Below are 24,333 nucleotides of genomic sequence, written 5' to 3'. Positions count from 1 at the left end.
AGCGCTGCTGTCACAGACACCTACTGAGTGGGCAAAACTTTTGCACTGCAAATTGGGGAAGCAGCAGGCTACTCCCGTCTGTATGGAACTAGCAGACCAGTTAGTACAAGGCCTTAAGTACATTTGTGACATGGCCCTGGATACGCTTCCCCGGCTATCCAGGGCTTCAGTGTCAGCAGTGGTGCTGAGGCGCCCAATTTGGCTAAAATGCTGGTCTATGGCCCAAGCATCTAAAAAAGCCCTGACGGATCTTCCCTTCCTTGGTGAGTGGCTCTTTGGAGCCTCGTTGGATGACATCATTAAGAATGCTACAGGTAGGAAGAGTACCAGGGCTTCGACTAAACGCTCCCAGCCAGACCGGACGACCTCTGAGGGACAAAAGCGTCCCTGGAACCGCAAGCCTAGCAAGCCTGCGAGCAAAAGTGCTACCACATGAAGGTTTGCCCCCACCCGTCATACGGGTGGGGGGTCGCCTTCAGGAGTTTGCAGCCCCATGGGCCTCTTGGCTGTCTGACCAATTTGAGTCTGCGAACTGATTTCCTCTGGCTAAAAGATAGAGTTCCTCTCTTGGCTACCAAACAGATTTTTCCCCACCAGCATACCCTTACTCCCGGAAGGCCCTAATGGGGGCGGTAAGGGACCTGCTAAGCTGCGGGGTGATAGTGCCTGTTCCAGAGTCGGAAAGGTTCCAGGGGTTCTACTCCAATCTGTTTGTAGTCCCCAAAAAGCCCTCAATTGCTTTGTAAAATTACAGAGGTTCAGAATGGAATCAGTTCGCTTAGTGGTCGATGCGCTCCATCAAGGGGACTCCCTGGCATTTTTGGACATCCAGGATGCATTCCTGCACATACCCATATGCCACAGGCATCAGAGGTTTCTGCGATTTGCAGTTGGGGAAGCCCACTACCAGTTTGTGGCCCTCCCCTTTGGATTGGCATCAGCTCCCCGAGTCTTTACCAAGGTATTGGCTCCAATTTTGGCATTGTTGCGACAACATGGGATCACGATTGTAGGTTATCTAGACGATCTCCTCCTAAAAGCATCTTCCGCCTCAGAATTAAATGAAGATGTGGCGATCACCGTGCAAACCCTGCAGGAATTTGGATGGCTGTTGAAGCTAAAGAAGTCGGTGCTCATACCAACTCAGCGCTTGGAGTACCAAAGCCTACTGCTGGACTCGAAGCAAGAGTGTTTCTCCCTTCAGAAAAGCTGCAGACTCTCAGAACCGCTGTAAAACTATTGATGAACCGCTGGTGGTCATCGCTACGCTTCTACAGCGAGTCCTAGGCCTCATGGTGGCCTCCTTTGAGGCGGTACCGTATGCCCAGTTTCATACCAGAGTCTTGCAGAAGGATATCTTGACAAAATGGGACAAATCTTTGTTATCCCTGGATCAGCAGATTCGGGTGAGACAGTTAGTCAGGGACTCCCTGCTCTGGTGGCTGAGGTCCCCGGCACTTCAGTCCGGGAAGTCGTTCCTACCTCTACATTGGACTGTGATCACAACGGACGCCATTTTGACCGCCTGGGGTGGAGTACTGGGAGTACAGTCGACCCAGGGCCTCTGGTCGGGGGAGGAATCCAAGTTGCCGATCAATGTGCTCGAGCTATGAGCGATCAGGCTATGCCTCTCCACATGGTCAATGAGACTGTGAGGGTGTCCGATCAGGATCCAGTCAGACAATGCCAAGGCGGTGGCATATGTCAACCATCAAGGAGGAACAAGAAGCTCGGCTGCAGCACCGGAGGTCGCTCACATCCTTCAGTGGGCAGAGTGACATGTACCGGCCTTATCGGCCATTTACATCCAGGGAGTGGAAAACTAGCAGGCGGACTACCTAAGTCGCCAGATGCTGGACCCGAGAATGGGCGCTGCATCCGGAGGTGTTCAGGCTACTGTGCCTGCAATGGGACACACCAGACGTGGATCTCCTGGCTTCCCGTCTCAATCAGAAGGTGCTGAGATTCATATCCAGGACAAAAGATCCTTGGGCAGACGCGTCAGACGCGCTGGTGGCTCCGTGGGGTCAGTATCGACTGATCTACGCCTTTCCTCCGCTAAAGCTGCTACCACGTCTGCTCTGCAGAGTGGAGACCAAGGGGATTGCGGATGCTCCCTGGTGACTACTGATGCAGGAAGACCTTCTGTGTCAAGGTCCGATTCTCCATCCTGCTTTACCATCGCTGGTTTTAACAGCATGGCTGTTGAGAGCCAGGTGCTAAGGAACCAAGGCCTATCGGACTCAGTGATTTCAACTATGCTGAGGGCACAGAAATCTTCTCGGAAGGCCTTCCCTGGAAGGCCTTCATCTCTATGTGTGAAGAGAAAGGGTGGCGTCCATGCACCTACTCAGTTTCCAGGATCCTGCTGTTTCTACAGCGAGGAGTAGACCAGAAATTGGCTTTAATCACCATTAAGGGACAAATATCAGCCTTGGCTGTTTTTTTCCAATGACTCCTGGCATCTCATTCTGTAGTGAGCACTTTTATTCAAGGGGTCCGGCGTTTAGTTCCTCCAGGGCGTCCACCGTTACCCCCGTGGGATCTGAACCCGGTTCTATCGGCGCTTCAGAAACTGCCGTTTGAGAACATCAGAGAATTTCCCTTGTTGACTCTTTCCCAAAAAGTGGTCTTTCTAGTGGCCATTACATCGGCCAGGAGGGTTTCGGAACTGGTGGCCTTGTTTTGCAAGTCGCACTATCTGGTTATCCAGAAGGATAAGGTGGTGTTGAGTCCGCAACCTTCCTTTCTGCTGAAGGTGGTTTCAGCGTTCCACATCAATGAACACAGAAGACATTGTGTTACCATCTTTCTGTCCTAAGGAGGTAGCTCTTCATTTCCTGGAAATGGTCCGGGCTCTAAGGGTGTATTTGTCTGCCACGGCTCCCTTTCGGAAGTCAGACTCTGTTCTTTCGGTAGCTGATCCGAAAAAAGGTATGGCAGTCTTGTCGGCCACCGTTTCTAGGTGGATCAGACAGATTGTGATAGAGGCCTACGCCTTGAAGGGTCAGGTGCCCCCCTTTCCTGTCACGGCCCATTCCACCAGGACTATTGGAACCTCTTGGGCTTTCCAACATCAGTCGCTCAAGTGTGTAAGGCGGCGACTTGGTCGCCCTTTCACACTTTTACCAAATTCTACAATGTTGATGTAAGCACATCGTCTGATGCCTGCTTTGGCCGCAAAGTTTTGCAGGCGGCTGTGTAATGTTGCAATTCTGCACTCTTTTTTTTTTCTGTTTTTTGTTGAAGAAAATACAGTTATTTTTGAGTATAATGCACATTTGCATTGTTGACCTCAAGTTCTGATACGGCTAGTTAAGGTGGTGACTCCCCTGTTAGGGAGCACTTCTGGTTGTGGGTGCCGTTTTTTATGCTCCCACCCCTCATTATGACACTGCTTGGGGACGTCCTTACGGTCAAGAATAATGTAGCTGTGTCAGTCAGTGAACGAAAGAGAAAATAGGATTTTTGTACTCACCGTAAAATCCTTTTCTCTGAAGTTCACTGACTGACACAGCACCCTCTCCTCCTATTGGTTTACGTTATACTGCTTGTTGACGTACTGAAGCTGCAGGTAACAGGCTGAGGGGTTGTTACTGGAGGGATCGCCCCCTGTTCTGCCTAGTCCTCTTCTGAAGGTGGCGTAACAACCCTATGGTCAAGATTAATGGAGCTGTGTCAGTCCCTGAACTTCAGAGAAAAGGAGTCCCTTCTCTTCTGTAACCCCCCCCCCCCCCGTCAGTCCCCTCTCCTCTGTCAGCCCCCCTCCTCTGTCAGCCCCCCTCCTCTGTCAGCCCCCTTCTCTGTCAACCCCCCTCTTCTGTCAGTCCCCTCTCCTCTGTCAACCCCCCCTCTGTCAGTCCCCTCTCCTCTGTCAGTTCCTCCTCTGTCAGTCCCCTCTCCTCTGTCAGCCCCCTCTGTCAGTCCCCTCTCCTCTGTCGCCCCCCCTCCTCTGTCAGCCCCCCTCTGTCAGTCCCCAGCCCCCTCTCCTCTGTCAGCCCCCCTCTGTCAGCCCCCTCTGTCAGACACCTCTCCTCTGTAAACCCCCCCATCAGTCCCCTCTCCTCTGTCAGCCCCCCTCCTCTGTCAGCCCCCCTCTGTCAGTCCCCTCTCCTCTGTAAACCCCCCCTCTGTCAGCCCCCCTGTCAGCCCCCTCCTCCATTAGTCCCCCCCTTTATTAGTCCCCTCTCCTTTGTCAGCTCCCCCCTGTCAGCCCCCTCCTCTGTCAGCCCCCCTCTGCCAGTCCCCTCTCCTCTGTCAGCCCCTCCTCTGTCAGCCCCCTCTCCTCTGTCAGTCCCCCCCCCCTCTGTCAGCCCCCTTCTCTGTCAACCCTCCTCTACTGTCATTCCCCCCTCTGTAAACCCCCCTCCTCTGTCAGCCCCCCTCTGTCAGTCCCCTCTCTTCTGTAAACCCCCCCATCAGTCCCTTCTCCTCTGTCAGCCCCCCTCTGTCAGTCCCCTCTCCTCTGTAAACCCCCCTCTTCTGTCAGTCCCCTCTCCTCTGTCAACCCTCCTCTGTCAGCCCCCCTCTGTCAGTCCCCTCTCCTCTGTCAGTTCCTCCTCTGTCAGTCCCCTCTCCTCTTTCAGCCCCCCTCTGTCAGTCCCCTCTCCTCTGTAAACCCCCCCCCCCTGTCAGTCCCCTCTCCTCTGTCAACCCCCCCTCTGTCAGCCCCCCTCTGTTACTCCCCTCTCCTCTGTCAGCCCCTCCTCTGTCAGTCCCCCCGTCAGCCCCCCCTCTGTCAGCCCCCACCCTCTGTCAGCCCCCTTCTCTGTCAACCCCCCTCTTCTGTCAGTCCCCTCTCCTCTCTCAGCCCCCCCTCTGTCAGCCCCCCCTCTGTCAGACCCCTCTCCTCTGTAAACCCCCCCCCATCAGTCCCCTCTCCTCTGTCAGCCCCCCTCTGTCAGCCCCCCTGTCAGCCCCCTCCTCCATCAGTCCCCCCTTATCAGTCCCCTCTCCTCTGTCAGCCCCCCCTTTGTCAGCTCCCCCATGTCAGAGCCCTCCTCTGTCAGCCCCCCTCTGTCAGTCCCCTCTCCTCTGTCAACCCCCCTCTGTCAGTCCCCTCTCCTCTGTCAACCCCCCCTCTGTCAGCCCCCACTCCTCTGTCAGCACCCCCTCTTTCAGCCCCCCCCTCCTCTGTCAGCCCCTCTCCTCTGTCAGTCCCCTCTCCTCTGTCAGTCCCCTCTCCTCTGTCAGTCCCCCCTCCTCTGTCAGCCCCCTTCCTCTATGTCAGCTCCCCTCCTCTCTTAGCTCCCCTCCTCTCTCAGCTCCCCTCCTCCCTGTCAGTCCCCCGGTCCACTCGCCCCTGTCAATACAGCGCTAGGCTAATGAATCCTAAACGCTGCAACTCACAGTGGCTCTCTTCTCCCAGCACCATGCCAGCCCCACTCCTCTGTCAGTCCCCTCTCCTCTGTCAGCCCCCCCTGTCAGCCCCACTCCTCTGTCAGTCCCCCCTTTGTCAGTCCCCTCTCCTTTTGTCAGCCCCCCCTGTCAGCCCCACTCCTCTGTCAGTCCCCTCTCCTCTGTCAGTCCCCCCTTTGTCAGTCAGCCCCCCTCTGTCAGCCCCCCTCTGTCAGCCCCCTCCTCTGTCAGACCCCTCTCCTCTGTAACCCCCCCCCCCTGTCAGTCCCCTCTCCTCTGTCAGCCCCTTCCTCTGTCAGACCCCTCTCCTCTGTCAGACCCCTCTCCTCTGTCAGACCCCTCTCCTCTGTCAGACCCCTCTCCTCTGTCAGACCCCTCTCCTCTGTCAGCCCCTTCCTCTGTCAGCCCCTTCCTCTGTCAGCTCCTTCCTCTGTCAGACCCCTCCCCTCTGTCAGTCCCCCTCTGTCAGCCCCTTCCTCTGTCAGACCCCTCTCCTCTGTAAACCCCCCCCTGTCAGTCCCCTCCCCTCTGTCAGCCCCCTCCTCTGTCAGACCCCTCTCCTCTGTAAACCCCCCTTATCAGTCCCCTCTCCTCTGTCAGCCCCCCTCTGTCAGTCCCCTCTCCTCTGTAAACCCCCCCCCATCAGTCCCTTCTCCTTCAGCCCCCCTCTGTCAGTCCCCTCCTCTGTCAGCCCCCCTCTGTCAGTCCCCTCTCCTCTGTCAGTTCCTCCTCTGTCAGTCCCCTCTCCTCTGTCAGCCCCCCTCTGTCAGTCCCCTCTCCTCTGTAAACCCCCCCGTCAGTCCCCTCTCCTCTGTCAACCCCCCCTCTGTCAGCCCCCTCTGTCAGCCCCGTCCTTTGTCAGTCCCCCCCTCTGTCAGCCCCCACCCTCTGTCAGCCCCCACCCTCTGTCAGCCCCCACCCTCTGTCAACCCCCTCCTCTGTCAGCCCCCTCCTCTGTCAGTCACCCTCTGTCAGTCCCCTCTCCTCTGTCAACCCCCTCTTCTGTCAGTCCCCTCTCCTCTGTCAGCCCCCTCTGTCAGCCCCCCTCTGTCAGTCCCCTCTCCTCTGTAAACCCCCCCTCTGTCAGCCCCCTCCTCCATCAGTCCCCTCTCCTCTGTCAGCCCCCTCCTCTGTCAGTCACCCTCTGTCAGTCCCCTCTCCTCTGTCAACCCCCTCTTCTGTCAGTCCCCTCTCCTCTGTCAGCCCCCCTCCTCTGTCAGCCCCCCCTCCTCTGTCAGTCCCCCCTCCTCTGTCAGTCCCCTCTCCTCTGTCAGCCCCCCTCCTCTGTCAGCCCCCTTCCTCTATGTCAGCTCCCCTCTTCTCTCAGCTCCCCTCCTCTCTCAGCCCCCCTCCTCTCTGTCAGCCCCCCTCCTCCCTGTCAGATCCCCCCTCCTCCCTGTCAGATCCCCCCTCCTCCCTGTCAGCCCCCCTCTCCTCTGTCAGCCCCCTTCCTCTCTGTCAGCCCCCTTCCTCTCTGTCAGCCCCCTTCCTCTCTGTCAGCCCCCTTCCTCTCTGTCAGCGCCCTTCCTCTCTGTCAGCCCCCTTCCTCTCTGTCAGCCCCCTTCCTCTCTGTCAGCCCCCTTCCTCTCTGTCAGCCCCCTTCTTCTCTGTCAGCGCCCCCCTCTGTCAGCCCCCCCTCTGTCAGCCCCACTCTGTCAGCCCCCCTTTCCTCTGTCAGCCCCCCTTTCCTCTGTCAGCCCCCCTTTCCTCTGTCAGCCCCCCTTTCCTCTGTCAGCCCCCCTTTCCTCTGTCAGCCCCCCCTCCCCTCTGTCAGCCCCCCCTCCCCTCTGTCAGCCCCCCCTCCCCTCTGTCAGCCCCCCCTCCCCTCTGTCAGCCCCCCCTCCTCTCTGACGGCCCCCTCCCCTCTGTCAGGCCCCCCTCCTCTCTGACGGCCCCCTTCCTCTCTGTCGGCCCCCTTCCTCTCTGTCGGCCCCCTTCCTCTCTGTCGGCCCCCTTCCTCTCTGTCTGCCCCCCTCCTCTCTGTCTGCCCCCCTCCTCTCTGTCTGCCCCCCTCCTCTCTGTCAGCCCCCTCCTCCTCTGTCGGCCCCCTCCTCCTCTGTCGGCCCCCTCCTCTCTGTCGGCCCCCCTCCTCTCTTTCAGACCCCCTTCTCTCTGTCGACCCCCCTCCTCTCTTTCAGCCCCCCTCCTCTCTGTCGGTCCCCCTCCTCTCTGTCGGTCCCCCTTCTCTCTGTCGACCCCCCTCCTCTGTCAGCCCCCCTCCTCTCTGTTTGCCCCCCTCCTCTGTCAGCTACCTTTTTTTTGTCTCGCTGTAATGGAGGTCTCTATTGGGGGGCACAGGCACTGTCTGATATATAATCTGTTACTTTCCACTGCCCTACTGACACCGTCCACTGCTCTACTGACACCGTCCACTGCCCTACTGACACTGTCCTCTGCCCTACTGACACCATCCACTGCTCTACTGACACCGTCCACTACTCTACTGACACCGTCCACTGCCCTACTGACACTGTCCACTGCCTTTTTGACACCGTCCACTGCCTTTTTGACACCGTCCACTGCCTTTTTGACACCGCCCACTGCCCTACTGACACCGCCCACTGCCCTACTGACACAGTCCATTGCCCTACTGACACAGTCCATTGCCCTACTGACACAGTCCATTGCCCTACTGACACAGTCCATTGCCCTACTGACACAGTCCATTGCCCTACTGACACAGTCCATTGCCCTACTGACACAGCCCACTGCCCTACTGACACCGCCCACTGCCCTACTGACACCGCACACTGCCCTACTGACACCGCCCACTGCCCTACTGACATCGTCCACTGCCCTACTGACACCGTCCACTGCTCTACTGATACCATCCACTGCCCTACTGGCTGACAGTGTCCAATTTTAAGGTAGGCTAGTTTCATATTTTAACTGACATTTCTTTTATTAATCGAATCATATTAGAGTGTAGTACAAAAAAATTGCAGTACGCCGTGAAAGTGTTCGGGTTTGGCTTGAAGAAAAGGTGGCAACCCTAAGTCCAGAGGAGCTCTGCCTTCTCCTTGGTCAACATCACAAGAAACATCTCCTGCGTTCCTGTTTAAAAACTGGCTTTACTGACATCCCTTCTGGCTCCAGATCCTGCTTTCTGTTCCATTACTTTGATCCCTGACTTCTGGCTTGGCTGACTATCCATTCTGGTTACTGAACTTTAGCTATGTTTTGACTACGTTTGTTCTTTTTACTTTTATTACTAAACAAGTGTGATTTAACTGTACTTCTGTCTCGGTCTGATTTAATGGTTTCTGAAACTCCCCCTGAATCACACTGCTGCCTTATACACACAATGCTTCAGCTCTTTGCCCCCTCCCCCCAGATCACACTGCTGCCTTATACACATAATGCTCTGACTCTCTACCCCCCCCCCCCCCCCCCGATCACACTGCTGCCTTATTCACACAATGCACCAGATCTCGGCCCCCTCCCCCTGGATCACACTGCAGACTTATTCACGCAATGCTCCGGCTCTCTGCCCCCTCCCTCCCAGATCACACTTCTGCCTTATTCACACAATGCTCTGGCTCTTTGTACCCCTCCCCCTGGATCACACTGCTGCCTTATACACACAATGCTCTGGCTCTTTGTACCCCTCCCCCTGGAATACACTGCTGCCTTATACACACAATGGTCTGGCTCTCTGCCCCCTCCCCCTGGATCACACTGCAGCTTTATACACATAATTCTCCGGCTCTCTGCCCCCTCCCCTGGATCACACTGCTGACTTATACACACAATGGTCCGGCTCTCTGCCCCCCTCTCCCTGGATCACACTTCTGCCTTATACTCCTCACTGGATCTCACCTACTTATCCAGCTATGTTCTTAAGCTCAGTGATCCCTCCCATATTCTGACCAGCGCTGCCATTAGAAGGCCCCTTCTTCACCCCCCCACTCTCTGTACTACTCACGGTGCCTCCCTCTGAGTTAACAGGAGCTGGAACTACAGAGGAGGCATCCGGTAACAATGCATGCTGACAGTCCATAGAGAACAACATTAGAAACAACATTTGGATGGTATACATCTGCCACATTGTTGATTTGCGGCAGAACCCCTGAGGACCACCAAAATTTTCTCGTGGACTGTCAGTGGTTCACGAACTACTGGTTGGGAATCGCTGGTCTAGAGCATATGTTGAGTCCAGGGGGATTATGCCATGGACCTTCGACCAGTAAGGCTGGAGAATCGGGCATGACCACCAGATGTGTAAGGCCGCGTACACACGCGGGGACTGTTCGCCCAACTTTGTCCGTCAAACAGTCCGCTCAAAATTAGCATGGACGGACTTGTCCACACACGACGAACGAACAGTTAGCTGAAACCGTGCGCGATGACGTGAACGGCACGTACGACGGGACGGAAAATACAACGTCCTATACACTGCATTACAACTTTCGGCGTGTAAATCCTTTCTGAGCATGCGCGGAACTTAGTTTGACGAACAAGCCTACACACGAGGGGACTGTTCGCTGAAACCAAGTTTCAGCGGACAGTTTTTTGGAAATTCCGAAAAACCTTGTTCAGCAAACTGTTCGCTGAAACTGTCCGCTGAAAGCCCACACACGGGCGGACTGTCCGCCGAAACACTGTTCAGCGGACAAAGTTGGGCGAACAGTCCCCGCGTGTGTACGCGGCCTTAGAGTGTGCCAGGCTCTTTGGCGCATCTCCAACATAGGTTTGCCGAGCCTTTGTGTGCATTAGTGAAGATATGTTATCACGTCTCCAGAGATAAATCTTTTGCAGCGTTTTTTCCCCAAGCCTAACAAGCTTTACCGGCGTCATTTTTAGAGGTCACATATGGATAATGTTATTTTGTTTTCATTTTAAATATTTTGGAGGTTTGGTATTGTATATTTTATCTATAATTTGCCAACTCGCATTCCTGGTTTTCCATAATTCACAGGAGTTTCAGATTTTATATGTGTATCTAGGATGGTGTTACTGTAGGGTCATGGTGTAGAGAAGAGAAGGTAAGGGATTTTTATGTATTTTCTTTTTTTTTTTTTTTTTCATCTTTTGATGAAAGTATTTAGGAAAAGCTACGTACTTTATGTTTAAGTCCTTGTAATTAGCTTATGCGGTTATTTTATAAGGTTTTCAGTATATTTATACTGGTATATTTTTAGTTGTTACTAAATATTGGATATCTAACAGTACAGCATTAAAAGATTTAGATTTGTTTTATTATAATGTAGTCTGAAAAAAAATGAAAAAAAATGGGGAGCACGTGTGTTAACCACTTCAGCCTCGGACCAATAAATACCTTAAGGACCAGAGGTGTTTTTGCAATTTCGCACTGCGCTGCTTTAACTGGTAATTGCGCGGTCATGCAATATTGCACCCAAACGAAATTTGCGTCCTTTTCTTCCCACAAATAGAGCTTTCTTTTGATGGTATTTGATTGCCTCTGCGATTTTTATTTTTTGCGATATAAATGGAAAAAGAGCGAAAATTTTGAAAAAAAATGATATTTTCTTCTTTTTGTTATAAGAAAAATCGAATAAACTAAATTTTAGTCATACATTGAGGGCAAAATTTATTCAGCCACATGTCTTTAGTAAAAAAAATGTCAATAAGCGTATATTTTTTGGTTTGCGCAAAAGTTATAGCGTCTACAAACTAGAGTACATTTTCTGGAATTTACACAGCTTTTAATTTATGACTGCCTATCTCATTTCTTGAGGTGCTAAAATGGCAGGGCAGTACAAACCCCCCCCAAATGACCCCATTTTGGAAAGTAGACACCCCAAGGAAACTGCTGATGGGTATGTTGAGCCCATTGAATATTTATTTTTTTTGTCCTAAGGGATTGAATAATGACAAAAAAAAAAAAAAAAAAAAAAAAAGTACAAAAAGTTGTCACTAAATGATATATTGCTCACACATGCCATGGTTATATGTGGAATTGCACCCCAAAATATATTCCGCTACTTCTCCCGAGTACGGGGATACCACATGTGTGGGACTTTTTGGGAGTATAGTCGCGCACGGCATCCCGAAAACCAATCACCACCTTCAGGATTTCTAAGGGTGCAAATTTTTGATTTTACCCCTCACTACCTATCACAGTTTCGAAGGCCATAAAAAGCCAAAATAGCACAAAACCCCCCAAAATGACCCCATTTTGGAAAGTAGACACCCCAAGCTATTTACTGAGAGGCATGTTGAGTCCATGGAATATTTTATATTTTGCCACAAGTTGCGGGAATATTACAAACTTTTTTTTTTTTGCACAAAGTTGTCACTAAATGATATATTGCTCACACATGCTATGGGCATATGTGAAATGACACCCCAAAATACATTCTGCTGCTTCTCCTGAGTACAGGGATACCACATGTGTGGGACTTTTTGGGAGCCTAGCCGCGTACGGGACCCCGAAATCCAAGCACCGCCTTCAGGATTTCTAAGGGCATAATTTTTTTATTTTACTCCTCACTACCTATCACTACCTATCACAGTTTTGACGGCCATAAAATGCCAAGATGGCACAAAACCCCCCCAAATGACCCCATTTTGGAAAGTAGACACCCCAAGGAAACTGCTGATGGGTATGTTGAGCCCATTGAATATTTATTTTTTTTGTCCTAAGGGATTGAATAATGACTAAAAAAAAAAAAAAAAAAAAATGTACAAAAAGTTGTCACTAAATGATATATTGCTCACACATGCCATGGTTATATGTGGAATTGCACCCCAAAATATATTCCGCTACTTCTCCCGAGTACGGGGATACCACATGTGTGGGACTTTTTGGGAGTATAGTCGCGCACGGCATCCCGAAAACCAATCACCACCTTCAGGATTTCTAAGGGTGCAAATTTTTGATTTTACCCCTCACTACCTATCACAGTTTCGAAGGCCATAAAAAGCCAAAATAGCACAAAACCCCCCAAAATGACCCCATTTTGGAAAGTAGACACCCCAAGCTATTTACTGAGAGGCATGTTGAGTCCATGGAATATTTTATATTTTGCCACAAGTTGCGGGAATATTACAAACTTTTTTTTTTTTTGCACAAAGTTGTCACTAAATGATATATTGCTCACACATGCTATGGGCATATGTGAAATGACACCCCAAAATACATTCTGCTGCTTCTCCTGAGTACAGGGATACCACATGTGTGGGACTTTTTGGGAGCCTAGCCGCGTACGGGACCCCGAAATCCAAGCACCGCCTTCAGGATTTCTAAGGGCATAATTTTTTTATTTTACTCCTCACTACCTATCACTACCTATCACAGTTTTGACGGCCATAAAATGCCAAGATGGCACAAAACCCCCCCCAAATGACCCCATTTTGGAAAGTAGACACCCCAAGGAAACTGCTGATGGGTATGTTGAGCCCATTGAATATTTATTTTTTTTGTCCTAAGGGATTGAATAATGACTAAAAAAAAAAAAAAATGTACAAAAAGTTGTCACTAAATGATATATTGCTCACACATGCCATGGTTATATGTGGAATTGCACCCCAAAATATATTCCGCTACTTCTCCCGAGTACGGGGATACCACATGTGTGGGACTTTTTGGGAGTATAGTCGCGCACGGCATCCCGAAAACCAATCACCACCTTCAGGATTTCTAAGGGTGCAAATTTTTGATTTTACCCCTCACTACCTATCACAGTTTCGAAGGCCATAAAAAGCCAAAATAGCACAAAACCCCCCAAAATGACCCCATTTTGGAAAGTAGACACCCCAAGCTATTTACTGAGAGGCATGTTGAGTCCATGGAATATTTTATATTTTGCCACAAGTTGCGGGAATATTACAAACTTTTTTTTTTTTGCACAAAGTAGTCACTAAATGATATATTGCTCACACATGCTATGGTTATATGTGGAATTGCACCCCAAAATATATTCGGCTACTTCTCCCGAGTATGGGGATACCACATGTGTGGGACTTTTTGGGAGTCTAGTCGCGTACGGCACCCCGAAAACCAATCACCACCTTCAGGATTTCTAAGGGTGCAAAGGCCATAAAATGCCAAAATAGCACAAAATCCCCCCAAATTACCCCATTTTGGAAAGTAGACACCCCAAGCTATTTACTGAGAGTCATGTTGTCTGAACGAAAAAAAAGAGATTGATCGGTGGGTATGCCCACCATTAGATACCTCCCTTCATCCACCCACTTCTAATGATGGACATACATGCACCATTTATATATGCCGAAGCATGGGGGCATCCTCCCGCAAAAAAGTTATGCCGCGTACATACGTTCAAACTTTTCCATGGGCAAGCCCCCTGTCGGAATTTTGACCGTATGTACGCGGCATTAGGAGCAAAATCACTCCTCCACCCCTTATGCCCCCATGCTTCGGCATATATGCTCTTTTTTAACTGTGGTGGTGAAATCACCGCCTACAGCACTGGAGTCACGGCTTTATGTATCGTGGGAGCAAACGCTGTTGCTGTCAAGATAAATAAATCCGCGCTGCAGCTGAATGGCGTACCTGCTAAGCAAATTATGGTTAACGTTAAAACAAAGTAACATCCCAGTAAAACCTTACCATACCATACCTGCAAAGCAATTGCCAAAAAAAACAGTAAAAAATAAAACATTTTTTAACACAACCTGTGCCTAAAATATATATATGCCGAAGCATGGGGGCATCCTCCCGCAAAAAAGTTATGCCGCGTACATACGTTCAAACTTTTCCATGGGCAAGCCCCCTGTCGGAATTTTGACCGTATGTACGCGGCATTAGGAGCAAAATCACTCCTCCACCCCTTATGCCCCCATGCTTCGGCATATATGCTCTTTTTTAACTGTGGTGGTGAAATCACCGCCTACAGCACTGGAGTCACGGCTTTATGTATAGTGGGAGCAAACGCTGTTGCTGTCAAGATAAATAAATCCGCGCTGCAGCTGAATGGCGTACCTGCTAAGCAAATTATGGTTAACGTTAAAACAAAGTAACATCCCAGTAAAACCTTACCATACCATACCTGCAAAGCAATTGCCAAAAAAAACAGTAAAAAATAAAACATTTTTTAACACAACCTGTGCCTAAAATATATATATGCCGAAGCATGGGGGCATCCTCCCGCAAAAAAGTTATGCTGCGTACATACGTTCAAACTTTTCCACGGGCAAGCCCTCCGTCGGAATTTTGACCGTATGTACGCGGCATTAGGAGCAAAATCGCTCCTCCACCCCTTATGCCCCCATGCTTCGGCATATATGCTCTTTTTTAACTGTGGTGGTGAAATCACCTCCTACAGCACTGGAGTCGCGGCTTTATGTATCGTGGGAGCAAACGCTGTTGCTGTCAAGATAAATAAATCCACGCTGCAGCTGAATGGCGTACCTGAAAACATGAAAAATGGTTAACAATAACACAGTAAACAGTAAAGTATAAAAAATTTGAGAGAAGAGAGAGAGAGAGAGAGAGAGAGAGAGAGAGAGAACAATAAAACGACAACTATTTTTGGTTTTTATATTTTATATTTTTTTTGGTTTTTTTATTTTACTTTTTTTTTTTTTTTTTTTTTTTTATACACTTTTTTTTGAACTGTAAACTGTAACTGTAACGGTTCGGGTCTCTCAAAATGCGATGGCATCTTGGGAGACCCTGTGTTAGTGTGCCTAGCCTGTGAAATGCTGTACCCTACGCTAATACTTCACTAGTGTGTGGTAGCGTTCAAAACACTCACCCTGACAAAGACCAGGCTGGCCAGGACAGCGTGGACAATAAGAACGGGTGTCACGCCTATATCCGCGCTTGCTACAGACACGACATCTTTTTTGGGGGGCTCGTTGGGTAGGGGTACTCGGGAGGACATAAGAATAATGCCTCTCATACAGCCGGCTTACTGCATTTGGTTGGGAATGGTGAGGTACAGAACCGTCTGGAAACAGAAGCTCTGTGACAACCTCTCTTTGGAAGAAAAGAAAGGTTAATGTTCCGCCTGAAGCTTTGTATAGCACAAAAGCATTCAGCAAAGCCAATTGAAATAAGTAAGCAGACACTTTTTTGTACCAGCGTCTGGTCTTACGGGAAGTTAGATACGGCGCTAACATCTGGTCATTGAGGTCCACCCCTCCCATATTTTTGTTATATTCGTGGACACAGAGGGGTTTCTCCACAATACCAGTCGCCGTAGAAATTTGGACCGTCGTGTCTGCATGAAGGGAGGTAAGAACGAAAACATTCTTATTATGCCTCCACTTCATAGCGAGCAAATTATTACACCGATAGCAGGCTCTCTCCCCCAGCCTAAGACGGGAATCTACAAGCCGCTGGGGAAAGCCCCGGCGATTAGGTCGCACGGTGCCACATGCTCCAATCTGATTATCAAATAAATGACTAAACAGTGGCACGCTGGTGTAATAGTTGTCCACGTACAAGTGGTACCCCTTTCCGAATAAGGGTGACACCAATTTCCACACTATCTTGCCAGCGCTTCCTATGTAATCAGGGCAGTTCTCCGGCTCTACGTAACTATCTTTACCCTCATAAACCATAAAGCTCCATGCATAGCCTGTGGCCCTGTCACAGCACTTATAGAGCTTGACCCCGTACCTGGTACGCTTGTTGGGAATGTACTGTTTGAATGACAAGCGACCAGTAAACTTAACCAGGGACTCATCAACGCAGACAACTTTTTGGGGAATAAACAAGTCTGCAAAACGTTGGTTGAAGTGGTTTATGAGGGGCCGAATTTTGTAGAGCCGATCGTATTCAGGGTCTCCACGTGGACGACAAAGTTCATTGTCACTGAAGTGCAAGAACCGCAAGATCTGCTCGTATCGTGCCCTGGGCATGGAGTTAGAGAACAGGGGCATGTGGTCAGCCGGATGCGTGGACCAATAAGCCCGCATCCGCATAAATTTGTGTGTGCCCATGTTGAGGGAAAGGCCCAGAAACGACTTAAATTCGGAAACCGTAACTGGTTTCCAATCTCTGGCAAGAGACGGCAACTGGGGATTAGCGGCGATGCGTTGACCAGCATATAAATTGGTTTGGTCCACAATAGATCTATAGAGATCTTCCGTGAGATACAGAGAATAAAAATCGAGTGGCGTAAAATCATCTGTATCCACCTGAATACCGGGTTGGGCAGTGAATGGGGGAAGTACGGGTTCTGCAGAAGTGGTGGGCACCCAATTGGGATAGGCGAATTCTGCAGGAAGGGCACTATGGGTACGACGGGCCTGTCTTTGTCTTCTTCTTCTTGGTGGCAGCGGGACACTACTTGTGCTTGCCACCTCGCCAGCTTGAACTGCACTTATGGGACTCGCCACGTCACCACGTGATACTGCAGTGCTGGATGTACGCCCAGGGTGTACTAGGCCGCTGGTGCTTGCCAGTTCACCAAAAGGATGAGCGGCGCTAGTACTGGCTCTATACTCCATACGAGGGACTTCCGGTTCCTGCACCTCAACAACATCAGAAAATCGGGGCCGGGTACGCCTGACAATAGCAGGGACCTCTTCTTCGTCGTCAGAGCTATCTGACATGGAGGCGCTGTCCTCTACAGGTTCGTATTCTGAGCCTGATTCTGACAGATCAGTGTCTTCCTCTTCACTATCTGTCATGCTCAGAAACGTGTAGGCCTCTTCACTAGTGTACCTTCGCTTTGCCATTTTGGGCTCTAAATTTAGGGGTACAGTAGTGAGACTCACAGGTAAAAAAGCACCTAGCCTGTCAGCGACTGTATAAAACGCTACCAAAAAAAACTGTTAGCGATCGCAGGGATCAGGCCTGACTCTGCGAACGCTGCAGTTATGTGTGTTGTGTTTTGTAAGTGACAGTGATCGATCGATACTGCACTTGGGTGGGCTGGGCTGGGCTGGGCTGGGCAGAGGGGCAAAACGCAGGTGCTAGCAGGTATCTGGGCTGATCCTGCTAACAATGCGTTTTTTTAGAACCCTAAATTGCTGGGCACGCTAGTATAGATCTGATCAGATCAGATATTGATCTGTTCGGATACTATACCACTAAGGGAGGTGTATGCTTTGCGCGTGGGTGTTAGCGGTGCTGGCACTAACCTAGCACTGCCTGGGGCGACGCAGACCCTTTCTGACCCTAAAACCAAATTTATATCACCCGCCGGGTGATCAGGGGGTTAAACCTTTATTAGGTAATAAATGGCGGGTGCCCTGATGCTATAAAAAGCGAACTACCAAACCAGCGTCACCCGTAACACTTATACGGTGATCACTGGTGAAAGGGTTAACTAAGGGCAATCAGGGGTTAAAACCTTTATTGGGTATTTATATGGGGGTACCTGAAGCTTTATAAAAAGCTGACGGGGAACCTAAATAACTAAATAACTAACTGGCTAACCAGCGTCACCAGTGACACTTATGCAGCGATCGCTGGTGAAAGGGTTAACTCTAGGGGCAATCAAAGGGTTAAAACCTTTATTAGGTTATATATCGGGGTACCTAACGGTATAAAAACCTGGCGTTGAACCTAAAAAAAAACTAGCTTCCTAGCGGGACCAGTGACACTATTGCAGCGATCAGAAAAACGATCGCTTAGTGACACTGGTAAAAGAGGGTGAAAGGGTTAACTGGGAGGGCAATCAAAGGGTTAAACCTTTATTAGGGGGGGGTAGGGGGCTACCCTGGACCTAAAGGGGCCTAACACTAGCTGCCCTGACACTTTTTACAGTCACAACTGACACTAAATGTAGTGATCAATAAATAAATGAACACTGCATTAGTGACACTGTGACTGGGGGGGGGCTGGGGGCCGATCGGGGGGGTGATCGGGGGGTGACTGGGGTGAAATGTGTGCCTGTGTGTACCTATGTGTCAGTGGACTGTTGGTGCACTTACTTGCGTCTTCACTCCTCGCTGTCCGGTTCAAAAAGACCGCCACGAGGAGTGTGACATCACTTCCTCCTCCTGTGTTTACATTTTCACAGGGGAGGAAGTTCGTCACTGGCCAGGAGCGATCGAGAGGGGATGGGCGGAAACCAACGGCCATCCCCTCATCGCCGATCGCTCCGGCACCGAAAGGGACCGCCGTATCTAGCGGGAGGGGGTCCGATCGGACCCCCCACCCGCTAGAAGGCAATCACGTACATTTACGTGATTCTGCCTGCCTGTGCCATTGTGTTGACGTACATTGGCAATACGGCGGTCCCGAAGTGGTTAAGTTTGGTGTTATCCATATCCAATATTGATTGGACCCTGGGCAAACATTTTCTTGATTCCCCCCCCATGCAATTTTGCTCTCCACCATCCTGCACACCATGCAGTGGGGGGGGACCTATCAATAGACAGAAAACTGATGGGATCCTAGAACCCCTCAGTGGCAGTGCTGGGGGGGAGGGGAGGGTGTGATCAATGGAAATGCTGATTTATTTATTTTTTACCAACTACCAATATAAAGAGGAGTTTCAACGCTGGTCACTAATGTAGTAGGGCTTTACACTGGCCACCAATGTAGTAGGGCTTTACACTGGCCACCAATGTAGTAGGGGTTTACACTGGCCACCAATGTAGTAGGGGTTTACACTGGCCACCAATGTAGTAGGGAATACTGTGAATACTTTCCGGATGTACTGTACAGGGCAGCCATCAGAAATGTTGGGGCCCCTTACACAGCTTTAGGCCTGGGTACCCCGGGGCTTGACCACCCACATTCCTCAAGGCCCGCCCAATGGTCGTCCCACCGAATCCACCCACTGGCCATCCCCTGAGTCATTTGGTGCATCCAATTTTATTTTAACACTATTTTAATGCTGGACGTAGATGGGGATACATTGTGGAAAGGGATGTATGGTGGTGTATTGTGGAGAGGGATGGATGGATGGTACTGGGTGTGGATGGGGATGCATGGTGGAGAGGAATGGATGGATGGTGCTGAGAGGGGATTGGGATGCATGGTGCTGGACGTGGATGGGGATGCATTATGGAGAGGGATGGATGGATGGTGCTAGGTGGGGATGGGCTTGCAATGTGTAGAGGGATGGATGGATGGTGCTGGGTGGGGAAGCATTGTGGAGAGGGATGGATGGATGGTGTTGGATGGGGATGCATGGTGGAGAGCAATGGATGGTGCTGAGAGGGTATGAGGATGCATGGTGGAGAGGGATGGATGGTGCTGGACGTGGATGGGGATGCATTATGGAGAGGGATGGATGGATGGATGGTGCTGGATGGGGATGGGGATGCATAGTGGAGATGGATGGATGGTGCTGGGTGGGGATGGGGATGCATTGTGGAGAGGGATAAATGGATGGTGCTGGGTGGGGAAGCATTGTGGAGAGGGATGGATGGATGGTGCTGGGTGGGGATGGGAATGCGATGTAGAGAGGAATGGATGGATGGTACTGGGTGGGAATGGGGATGCATGGTGGAGAGGGATGGATGGTGCTGGACATGGATGGGGATGCATGGTGGAGAGGGATGGATGGATGGTGCTGGGTGGGGAAGCATTGTGGAGAGGGATGGATGGATGGTGCTGGTTGGGGATTGGGATGCAATGTGGAGAGGGATGGATGGTGCTGAGTGGGGATGGGGATGCATGGTGAAGATGGATGGATGGTGCTGGACGTGGATGGGGATGCATTATGGAGAGGGATGGATGGTGCTGGGTGGGGATGGGGATGCTTGGTGGAGAGGGATGGATGGTGCTGGGTGGGGATGGGGTTGCGATGTGGAGAGGGATGGAGGGATGGGGGTGGGGAAGCATTGTGGAGAGGGATGGATGGTGCTGGGTAGGGAAGCATGGTGGAGAGGGATGGATGGTGCTGGGTGGGGATGGGGATGCATGGTGGAGAGGGATGGATGGGGATGCATGGTGGAGAGGGATTGATGGATTAGGGTGGGGATGCATTGTGGAGATGGATGGATGGTGCTGAGTGGGGATGAGGATGCATGGTGGAGAGGGATGGATGGTCCTGGGTAGGGATGGGGATGCATGGTGGAGAGGGATGGATGGGGGTGGGGATGCATGGTGGAGAGGGATGGATGGATGGGGTGGGGATGCATGGTGGAGAGGGATGGATGGATGGGGGTGGGGATGCATGGTGGAGAGGGATGGATGGGGGTGGGGATGCATGGTGGAGAGGGATGGATGGATGGGGGTGGGGATGCATGGTGGAGAGGGATGGATGGTGCTGGGTGGGGATGAGTTACATAATTAAGAGGCTCTAAACAATGTAACTCATTTCCACCCCAGAGTCATCCTCATCCATTATCCACCATTCAACTCAATTGTGCCAGCTTGTTAGCACATGGGGCACAGCAGCACACACACAACTTTTGTTACTTACCCTCCATCCATGCAGTGCATGCACCTGATAAGGCTGGGTTACCGCACTGACGAGCTGACCACACCCCTTGACCTTGTCTCAGCCAATCAACTAAACTAACCCAGTAGCAGTCCTGCCATCATATACTGTCCGCCCCGTACTGAGCATGCGCAACGCATTTGGAGTAAGGAGCAGAAGAATCTTCTGAAAATCTCCGAAGATGAATGGCGCGTGCGCCGTGAGTGGAGGTGATAGCGCCACCATCCAAGCGGACATAGGGCTGGCAAAATTAGAAGGCCGCTTGCCACACTTCGGGCACGGCCTCGCTGCGCTCGGCTCTTTTATATTCCAACTCTATGTCCACTTGGATGGTGGGGCTAGAACCTGGACTCATGGCGCAGGCGCCGTTCATCTTCGGGTATTTTCGGAATCTGTGTGTGCTGTGTACTGCGCATGCGCAGTACACAGCGGACACTATCCAATGGGGAACTCTATATGATAGGCCATATCAGCAGGGAAGGAAGGGGAGCTAGTGCTGGCCGCGATCACCTGCTCAGGGGCTAGTTAGAAAGGCATTATTCCTGGTTATCTCTCGATTGATGAGCTATAGACAGGTGCAATTTGTTCCGTTCCAAATTCAGATTTCCTTTTAAAATTCGGCATATTCGTTCCTTCGGAATAATCCGAATTAAGGAAAGACCGTTTAACAAATTTTTTCGAAAACAAATTGATCAGCGATTTTTATTGTGACTGCGACATTATACATGTTGTACATTTTTGACACATTTTTGGAACCGTTGTCATTTATACAGCAATCAGTGCTATACAAATGTACTGATTCCTGTGTAAATGACACTGGCAGTGAAGCGGTTAACCACTAGGGGGCAGTGTGGGTGTTAAGTGTGTCCTAGGGGTGTGTTTCTAACTGTGAGGGAGGGGGGGGCGTAGCTACATGTGACACGTCACTGATCTCTGCTCCAATCACAGGGATCAGTGACACTGTCACTAGGCAGAACGGGGAAATGCTTGTTTGCATTATCATCTCCCCGTTCTTCCTCTCTGTGAGGTGATCACGGGAATCCCCGCGGCAATTGAGTCTGCGGGACCCGCAACCTGACTCACGGAGCTTGCCACGGGCGCACGCTCCCACCGGCCGCCTCTTAAAGGGCCACATACAGGTACGTCAGTTTGCCTGTATAAGCCATTCTGCCACCATATATATCGGCGTGAGGCGGTCGGCAAGCGGTTAAAGAAGAAAAAAATTAGAAAATTCAAAAAAGAACGAAAATCCAAAAATAAGAACGGAAATTCGGAAAGAACGAAAATTGTAAAATCTGAAAGAACACTCTATTACAATTAACCACTTCAGCCCCGGAAGTATTTACCGCCCTTAACCCTTTGCCGACCGGCTCACGCCGATATACGCCGGCAGAATGACGCATAGAGGCATACTAACGTACTTGTACATTACCCTTTAAAAGGCGCCATTGTGGGCATGCGTGTGCCCACGCGAGCTCCGTGACCGTGGGGTCCTGCATATTTAATGTCAGTGGGGATCCCCGCGATCGTCTCACGGTGAGGAAGAACGGGGGAAATGCTGATGTAAACAAGCACCTCCCCGTTCTGCCTAATGATAGGACACTGATCACCGCTCCCTGTGATCAGAAGCCATGATCGGTGCCGTGTCACACACAGCCCCCCCCCCCCACAGTTAGAGTCACTACCTTGGGGTATAATCTTTTTTTTTTTTTTTTTTCACATTTCAGGGGGTGGGGGAAGGGGGTGTGCAACATTTTTAAGGCTTGACGTGTTGGGTGTCTATTTACTCACCTTTTATGGCTTATTAACCACTTTCAGACCGGACCATTTTGCTGGTAAATGACCAGAGGTCTTTTTACACTTTGGCACTGCGCTGCTTTAACTGGTAATTGCGCGGTCATGCAATGTTGTACCCAAACAAAATTTGCGTCCTTTTCTTCCCACAAATAGAGCTTTCTTTTGATGGTATTTGATTGCCTCTGCGATTTTTATTTTTTGCGATATAAACGTAAAAAGACCGCAAATTTTGAAAAACAATGATATTTTCTACTTTTTGTTATTAGAAAAATCCAATAAACTCAATTTTAGTCATACATTTAGGCCAAAATGTATTCAGCCACATGTCTTTGGTAAAAAAAAAGTCAATAATTGTATATTTATTGGTTTGCGCAAAAGTTGTCACATCTACAAACTAAGGTACGTTTTCTGGAATTTACGCAGCTTTTAGTTTACGACTGCCTATCTCATTTCTTGAGGTGCTAAAATGGCAGGGCAGTACAAAACCCCCACAAATGACCCCATTTTGGAAAGTAGACCCCCTAAGGAAATTGATAAGAGGCATGTTGAGCCCATTGAATATTTTATTTTTTTGCCTCAAGCGATTGAATAATGACAAAAAAAAAAAATTTTTTTTTTTTTTTACACAAAGTTGTCACTAAATGATATATTGCTCACACATGCTATGGGCGTATGTGAAATGACACCCCAAAATAAATTCTGCTGCTTCTCCTGAGTACGGGGATACCACATATGTGGGACTTTTTGGGAGCCTAGCCGCGTACGGGGCCCCGAAAACCAAGCACCGCCTTCAGGCTTTCTAAGGGCGTAAATTTTTGAGTTCACTTCTCACTACCTATTACAGTTTTGAAGGCCATAAAATGCCAAGATGGCACAAAACCCCCACAAATGACCCCATTTTAGAAAGTAGACACCCCAAGCTATTTACTGAGAGGCATGTTGAGTTCATAGAATATTTTATATTTTGCCACAAGTTGCGGGAAAATTACAAACTTTTTTTTTTTTTTTTCACAAAGTTGTCACTAAATGATATATTGCTCACACATGCCATGGGCATATGTGAAATGACACCCCAAAATAAATTCTGCTGCTTCTCCTGAGTACGGGGATACCACATATGTGGGACTTTTTGGGAGCCTAGCCGCGTACGGGGCCCCGAAAACCAAGCACCGCCTTCAGGCTTTCTAAGGGCGTTACAGTTTTGAAGGCCATAAAATGCCAAGATGGCACAAACCCCCCCCAAATGACCCCATTTTGGAAAGTAGACACCCCTAAATTTAGGGGTACACTAGTGAGACTAGGTAATAAATGGCGGGTGCCCTGAAACTATAAAAAAATAACTAACCAACCAGCGTCACCTGTAACAGTTATATGGTGATCACTGGTGAAAGGGTTAACTAGGGGGCAATCAGGGGGCTTTATGCGGTAGTATATGGGGGTCCCTGGCGCTATAAAAAGCTGCGGCGAACCTAAATACCTACCTGCCTAACTAGCGTCACCTGTGACACTAATACAGCGATCAGAAAAACGATCGCTTATTAGGCTGGGTTCACACTGGAGCGATGCGGGAACGCCACGAATGCGCGGCGGGTTCCCGCATCGCATGCCTCCCGGCGGCAGTTCACACTGCCCTATGCGAACTGCTGGGAGTGTCAGTGAAATGTTACTGACACCCCCAGATCAGTTCGCATATCGCAGTGCGATCTGCAAACTCGGATCGCATGGTGTGAACACCCATGCGATCCGATTCTGCTGCGGGCCAAAAAAAGGGTCCCGTGCGAATTTGCGGCGGGTGCGGCGGGTGCGGCGAATGGCTGAACTCGAATCGCACAGAGATCGGATGTGATTTGCACTGCAGTGCGGTGCGAATCACATCCGTTCTCATAAACCGCTGCAA

The 24,333-nt window shown here is 50.2% G+C and overlaps 1 protein-coding gene across 1 annotated transcript in view; it reads left to right on the top strand.

The window, feature by feature from the left end:
- The window catches only part of LOC143961938 (C-type lectin domain family 10 member A-like), a 113,689-nt gene that overhangs the window by 15,141 nt on the left and 74,215 nt on the right, over positions 1-24,333 (top strand). The window lies entirely within an intron of this gene.

The sequence above is a fragment of the Lithobates pipiens genome, unplaced genomic scaffold, assembly GCF_037356315.1.
Source record: "Lithobates pipiens isolate NorthernLeopardFrog02 unplaced genomic scaffold, aLitPip1_a1.2 Scaffold_8, whole genome shotgun sequence".
Taxonomy (NCBI): Eukaryota; Metazoa; Chordata; class Amphibia; order Anura; family Ranidae; genus Lithobates; species Lithobates pipiens.
This window is presented reverse-complemented; position numbering and strand designations above follow the sequence as displayed.